Consider the following 7,209-nt stretch of genomic DNA (forward strand, 5'->3'; position numbering starts at 1 on the left):
AAATTCACCTGTTAGAGTGAGTTGAGCTGACTATAACTCACGGCCCCTCAATGAACTGCTGATGACGTCACATATTACATCATTCATGACATGGTTCAGTGACATCCCTGATGACATCACTGATGACATCTCAAATGACATCACTGATTACATCACTGATGACATCATCCATGTTACAATCTAATGCAGCTCATCATACTCTAATAAAACACTTGATACACCCACTGTAAAATACCAACCAAATAAATATATATTTTTTATGTAAAAAAAGAAATAAAAATATGTTAAAAATAAAAATATATTCATTATTAGAAATTCAAAAAAATAAAACATATTATGATCTTAAACGCATCTCACAAATACGTACAAATATTATATTCAACAAAATATAACAATAATTTTCAAACAAATAAATATTTTATTTGGAAAATATTTATTAACAAAACATTAATTATTCTATAACTCTTGTATGTGTTCTTTCTTCCCTATAATACTACACAACTCACAACTGACATCTAAAAGAAAAAAAGGAAAACATTTTCATAGTTAATTATCAATTAAACAAATATTGTTAATGAAAAAATATGTAAAGACATTAAAATGTATTAATTTTCCACCCTTTACCCCTATAATCCCCACAAACCACACACAAAACATAATTAAACAATTACCCTAATCAATTATCAATTGAATAGTTAATATTAATCATCAACTAATTATTAATTAATTAGAAATTCATTACTTCCCACACTTTATCCATAAAAAGCCCTTCAACCTACAACTTACATTAATAACACAATTCCCATAATTAATTAATATCAATTAACATCCTATTAATATTAATTACAAACATATTACTACCCACCCTATACCACTGTATCCCCCACAACCCACACATACAATTTACCCCCAAAAAATCTAAACACTATTAACAATATAAAATCTCAATTAAATCAATATTAACCACATGGCTGCTAGGCGTTTTCCCGTCCTGTGCTGGAAATTGTTGTTTTACTTTATTTCATGACGAGCTCAGCTCGTCATCAGCACAGCTCAACCGTGCATCATGACGAGCTGAGCTCGTCATCAGCATCGAAAGGGTTAATAAATGCAAAACATTCATTAATTTAATAAAACAAAATTCTTTCCCCGTATTTCCCTATAAACCCACAACCCACTATGGAACTTCACTGCAAAATGTAATAAAAATAAAATTAATAACTACTAAAAATGTCACATATAATAAAAAGCATAAACAAGACTTATACAAAAAAAAATACATCACACCCATTTAACATATATACTAATACACAAAACACTAATAAAAAATAAATGTATTAAACAACTATGGGGTTCATTACGATAGCAGACGGAAAAGCCCTCCGACTGCCGTGCCTCTGGAAAATCAACGCCTGCATGTTCCACGGAAAAACCAGCAGTGACAGTACGATGCGATGAATGTAAAATCCGAAGCAGTGGTCGTATTTCAGAAAAAAGCACCAGCTTTGCCTGGAAAAATAGAAATTCTAACCGCGGCAGATGGAAAATCAGTGGAATGCATCAAAAAGACCGGTCCTCAAGCAGAACGACCACTAGCGAAAATATGATGAGATAGCGGGGCTGGTGTAACGATCATTGCATCATGACCGCCACAGTCTTGTGAAAAATTAATCCTGGTCGAATGCTACTACACAACAAGACCTCCAAGTGTGCCTGTCCTCTCCTGTGCCCTCAAACACATCTGACAATCCCCAATGGCACCCTCAATGTAGTGAAAATCCTAGTCAACATGGAAAATACACCTGACAGGCAGTCATCATTTTTACACATCCACCTAGCTGAAAATGTAACCAACCCCTTCCCTGACCATCATCCTTTGCACAACTCCAGCAGTTAAGGGCCATATACAACAGCTGAAAGGAGAGGCACATCACACAACACACCATCACAACCACACACACCAACACTTCAAACACACACCTCACACATCTCCACCACTACCTTCTTACCTACACTTGCCACTTTTTTGCACATCACACACCATATCACAGAAAAAAATTACTAAATTCACAGACAATGAGTTGTCAGTAATGGCAGATGAGATAATTAGAATAGTATCACATTTGTTTGGAAGCATGGTCCAACAGATACCACTTGTTAGAAAAATTCAAATGTTGGAAAGGATTGTCAACAAAGTCAATGCAGTAGGGACCACCCTGTGCACACTGTGTGACATCAAGAGGTGGCATGACTTCAGGACCAGGGTGAAATACTGTGCCAATGATTACTGTTGTAATTGATCATAGCAGCAACCATTCCCTGAGGGCTGGTTTAAACTCACTCTACACGCATCCACCACAGATATGTGAACCTGGTAATAAAAAGGTATAGAGTGCACGTGCCCGTACCCTCTTCCATTATCTATCTGTGTCCGTGTGTTCATTATCTATGCATGATACTGCTCCTGGGCCATATTACATTACATTGTACTGTGGGCAGAGTATGCAACCATGTTACCTCTGGTAGTGGGGAAAACTTCAATTATGTCACTTTTAGGTATATGGCTATTACAGGTGGAAGGCTACTTTACAGACAATGAACATTGTTTGAAGATGGTGGTTGCATGTTGTGTGTAGTGTAAGATATGAATACATAGCAAAAGACTTCAAAAAACCTCTCTAACTTTTAGGTATATGGCTAACAGGAACCATGGGGTGGCTCAGAGGACTGGCGGTAACCCTCCCATTCAACCACTAACATTCACTGAATGGGAGGAGAATATGCTTGCCATCAGGCATCCAGAGAGTCTCACAGAGATAGCACTGCCATGTACTGTCTTTCAAAACTATAAAGCTGCACTTTCTACACCTAAATTTAATTATGCACAACACACTCTTCCCAAAACATGTCTCACATATCTACCATTTCCTTCCTTGGATTCACCTTAAAGGTAGCTAGCAACATGATCATGGGAGGGTGTACGCATGTAGCCAGGAACACAACTCCCACCAGGTCCCCTTGCTTCACAGCTAAGCAGGTTAGAACACTCCCCCACCAAGAACAATGTGGCAGCCATTTCATTGCTATGCTTCACCTTACAGGTAGGTAGCCTTCTCTACTACTCCCACCAGGCCCCGCAGCTGAGCAGGATAGAACACTCCCCCATAACAGAACGATGTGGCAGCAATCTCCCTCCACAGTGCCACCTAACAGGTCAGTGCATACACCCTTTCATCATTCTCAAAGTACATGGAGCCATATGACCACCACATTCCTCACTTGCTTGCCAACTCTGTACAGATCGATATGCCACATCCAGTGCGCACACAGCTAAGCCCTTGCAAATGTCACATAAATTACACATTGAATAACAAAGTTCCATGCAAATAAATTCAGTGCCCAATCATGCAAAGCACGCAATGCAATGTGTGAGTCACATGTTTTCAAAGCATGGAGTCTCATATGAAGACAACACATGCCTGGACAAGCTGTCAAACAAACATAACCACATGATTGCAAACAAAAATGACCAACTGAAATTAGGAAGTTTTGGCATTGCTAAAACTGATTCTGAGGTAAGTCTACAGTATCCCAGCATAAATCAAAGTAGATCTGCACCAAGTAGCAGATAACGACATGTCTTTGTAAACACACTATCTGTACATGTCAAAGGGTTGTTTTTTACATGGCACACTAATACCAAGTAACGTATGTACCGCTACATCATGCAATTATACTGATAATCTTTTAGTGATTGCGATGTAAAAAGTTTGGCGTATCAAATAAAACATCCAAAACGTGGTTCACCAAAGGTTGTGGAGTGTACAACCCCTGTCCCTCCTCTTTCGTACAATCGCAGTACGCTTCTGGAGATCTGTCCCTCCTACGCCCCTCTCTGCACCAAATACGATCTATCACTCATGCCTCTGGAGAAACAAACACAATGCCCACATTGCAACATCGCGCCCGCGTTTGTTAACCCTACTATCGTTGCTAAAACTTCAGTTTCAGAGAAAGATACGCATGTGACCATGGCACTCATTAACGCGCGCTCCCTGAGCAAACATTGCCAGGAAATAGCCGATCTCATCAGCGACCTTAACTTAGATGTTCTCTACATCACAGAGACATGGACCGATGAGGCATCTGCCCCTGACTATGTAACGGCAGTTCCTCCAGGCTATAAAGCCTATCGGCAGGATAGGCCCAAAGGAAAAGGAGGTGGGCTAGCCATCATAGCAAGAGACCAATTTGAGGTCCGCTTCTCGCCTATTCCCATCACTTCATGCGAAGCTATGCATTTTAATATAAAATTTTCTTCTACTTATAACTTCAAGGGAGTACTCCTTTATAGACCCCCTGGGACCAGATCTGCGTTCCTTGCTAATCTAAGTAATATCACTGAGTCCATAGTTACAGAAGAGTCCACCACAATTATGGGCGACTTCAATTTCTATCTGGAGCAAATCATTGATAGGGATACTACTGCCCTTATATCAGACTTAGAAATATTGGGCCTCAGACAATTGGTCATGACTCTTACCCATCAGGCAGGCCACACGCTGGATGGAATTTTTACAAATGTGGAAGGTCTGTGCATAACCTCAGTTCTCCCCATGACATGGACAGACCACTCAGTCATTCTTAGCAGCCTCAGTATTAAAGGCTCGCTGAGGAAAAAGGCTGTTCACTCGAAAACTGGTACGTTCAAAGCATGGAAGGACATTAACCCTAATGACCTAACGTTGCTTCTAAACAACACCAGCCCTGAACTATCCACTGATCCCAATATTGCAACCAACCAATTCCATAAATGGCTGGGTGATGCCACGACTCAGCTGGCACCTACTAAATCCCTCTCAAGAAATAGAAGTTTGCCAAAAGCCCAGTGGTATACAGAAGAACTAAAAATCCAAAAACAATTAACTAGGAACAGGGAAAGGCACTGGCGAAGAACCTACGACAGCGAAAATAAGGAAAAATATAAAAAAAACTCTTGCTTCCTATAAAGCAATGATAATAGCAGCAAAAAAACATTTTTTCACACTTCATATAGAGACTGCGAAAAACTCTAGTAAACAGCTATATAACATCGCCAAAACTCTTTCTGGAAATACCCCGGACTTTAATCCGCCCCCATCACAAGCATTATGTGATGCTTTATCTAAGTTTTTCTTCGCGAAGGTAAATGACATTTACCAAGCTTTTAACTCAGACCCTGGCAGCAGTAGTGCTACCACCCCCATGATCACTCCAAAAAATACCATGACCAGTTTTAAACCCCTTACCACTGTCCAAATCAAGGGCATAGTTAAATCGATTAAAGCTGGGTCAGCCCTGGATCCATGCCCAACTTCTGTGATCGCGACTGTGCCAGACACAGTCATCCCTATCATCAGTCATGTCTGTAACACAATACTGACATCTGGAATTTATCCTGACTCTTTAAAAAATACGCTGATCAAACCCCTGCTCAAAAAGCCCGGTCTAGATAAAGGTGAACTAAAAAACTATCGCCCCATAGCGAGCCTCCCTTTTCTAGCTAAAGTTACCGAAAAGGCTATGAATCAGCAGTTGTCAGAATACATAGAAAGTCACAACTTGCTGGATGACACTCGGTTTCCGTAAACACCATGGTACGGAAACCGCTCTCATCAAAGCAGCTGATGACATAAGAGTCATCCGCGATCAAGGAGGAACAGCTTTGCTTGTCCTTCTTGATCTCTCAGCAGCCTTCGACACGGTTGACCACAAGACCTTGGTCGACCGTGTCGAAAGGATGGGTATTCAGCTCACTGCTAGGGACCTACTTGCTTCCTTCCTAGCCAACAGAACCCAGGCGGTTACACTGGGCCCTTTTCAATCAGCTGATTTGTCGTTACCGTGTGGGGTTCCCCAAGGCTCATCCCTAAGTCCGACACTATTTAACATATATGTGTCGGACCTTGCTAGTGTCATCAAAGCATATGGGATGAGCCTAACCTCATACGCCGACGACACTCAACTGGTGCTGGCCATAAAAGGTGATGGGCAGGAGGTGGCAGAGAGATTCCAAAGTGGAATGATTGCTATCGGTGAGTGGATGGCAAAAAATTGCCTGAAGCTCAATTCCGATAAAACGGAGGTGGTTATCTTTGGTAACCTTTTGCCAGTCTGGTCTGTGGCATGGTGGCCATCGGCTCTAGGTACTCCTCCCTGCCCCACCGTTAAGGTCAGAAACCTAGGAGTAACATTCGATGACCAGCTTAACTTCATGGCTCACGCAAATAAGGTGGCAGCTAACGCCCATTTTAAGCTCAGAATGATAAGGAAAATTATACCTTATCTACCAGACTCGGCAGCCAAGACGTTAGTCACCTCCCTGGTCCTGACATCTTTAGACTACTGTAACGGTCTTTTGCTTAATGCACAAAACAGAGTCACCAAAAAACTACAGACCGTGCAGAACGCAGCGGCACGCGTGCTGTCCAAAAAACCTAAATTTGCACCCATCTCGGACACTCTGAAAAGCTACCACTGGTTAACCATCCAAAACATGGTAAAAGTCAAATCATTGTGCACAGTTTATAAAACACTACAGGACCAAGGACCGCGTTTCCTCAAAGAGCAACTAATTCCCTATAATCCGCCCAGAATACTCCGATCCACCTCACTTAACCAACTAGTGGTTCAACGCAGCAGAACAGTTTCTTGGGGTGACCGCCGCTTTTCAATTGCGGCCCCTAAAATCTGGAATACCCTACCAAACCACATAAAAACAAGCCCCTCACTCCTTCAGTTTAGGAAAAAACTGAAAACATGGCTATTTAATCAGTAAATCAAGCTTCTGAGCCAACTGATCAGGGAGAGACATTATCGCATATTAGCGCCGAGACGCCCACGGGTAATTGTACGCTCTATAAATGTCATCAAATAAATAAATAAATAATTAACTGACAATCTAACCTCTGTTCAATTGGAGATTCACAAGCAACAGCTGGCAAGACCAGCACCAAGCAGCGGAGCCAGTCTCCCCCCCCCCTGGAACGTGAACTTTCGGATGCAGACACTCTACATTTCTTGGATAAGGAGCAACAACCTGGCCCCTCAGAACTTGCAGGGCATACTCCATCTCAGGGCCTCATTGTCCCGATCACCATAATTATCAACGTAGCAGTGACAACAACTATGCTGACCCCTGCTACAATGACCTGTGCTCCAGCCACCTAT

The sequence above is a fragment of the Lissotriton vulgaris genome, chromosome 4_1 (genome assembly GCF_964263255.1).
Source record: "Lissotriton vulgaris chromosome 4_1, aLisVul1.2, whole genome shotgun sequence".
In the NCBI taxonomy this organism is placed as follows: Eukaryota; Metazoa; Chordata; class Amphibia; order Caudata; family Salamandridae; genus Lissotriton; species Lissotriton vulgaris.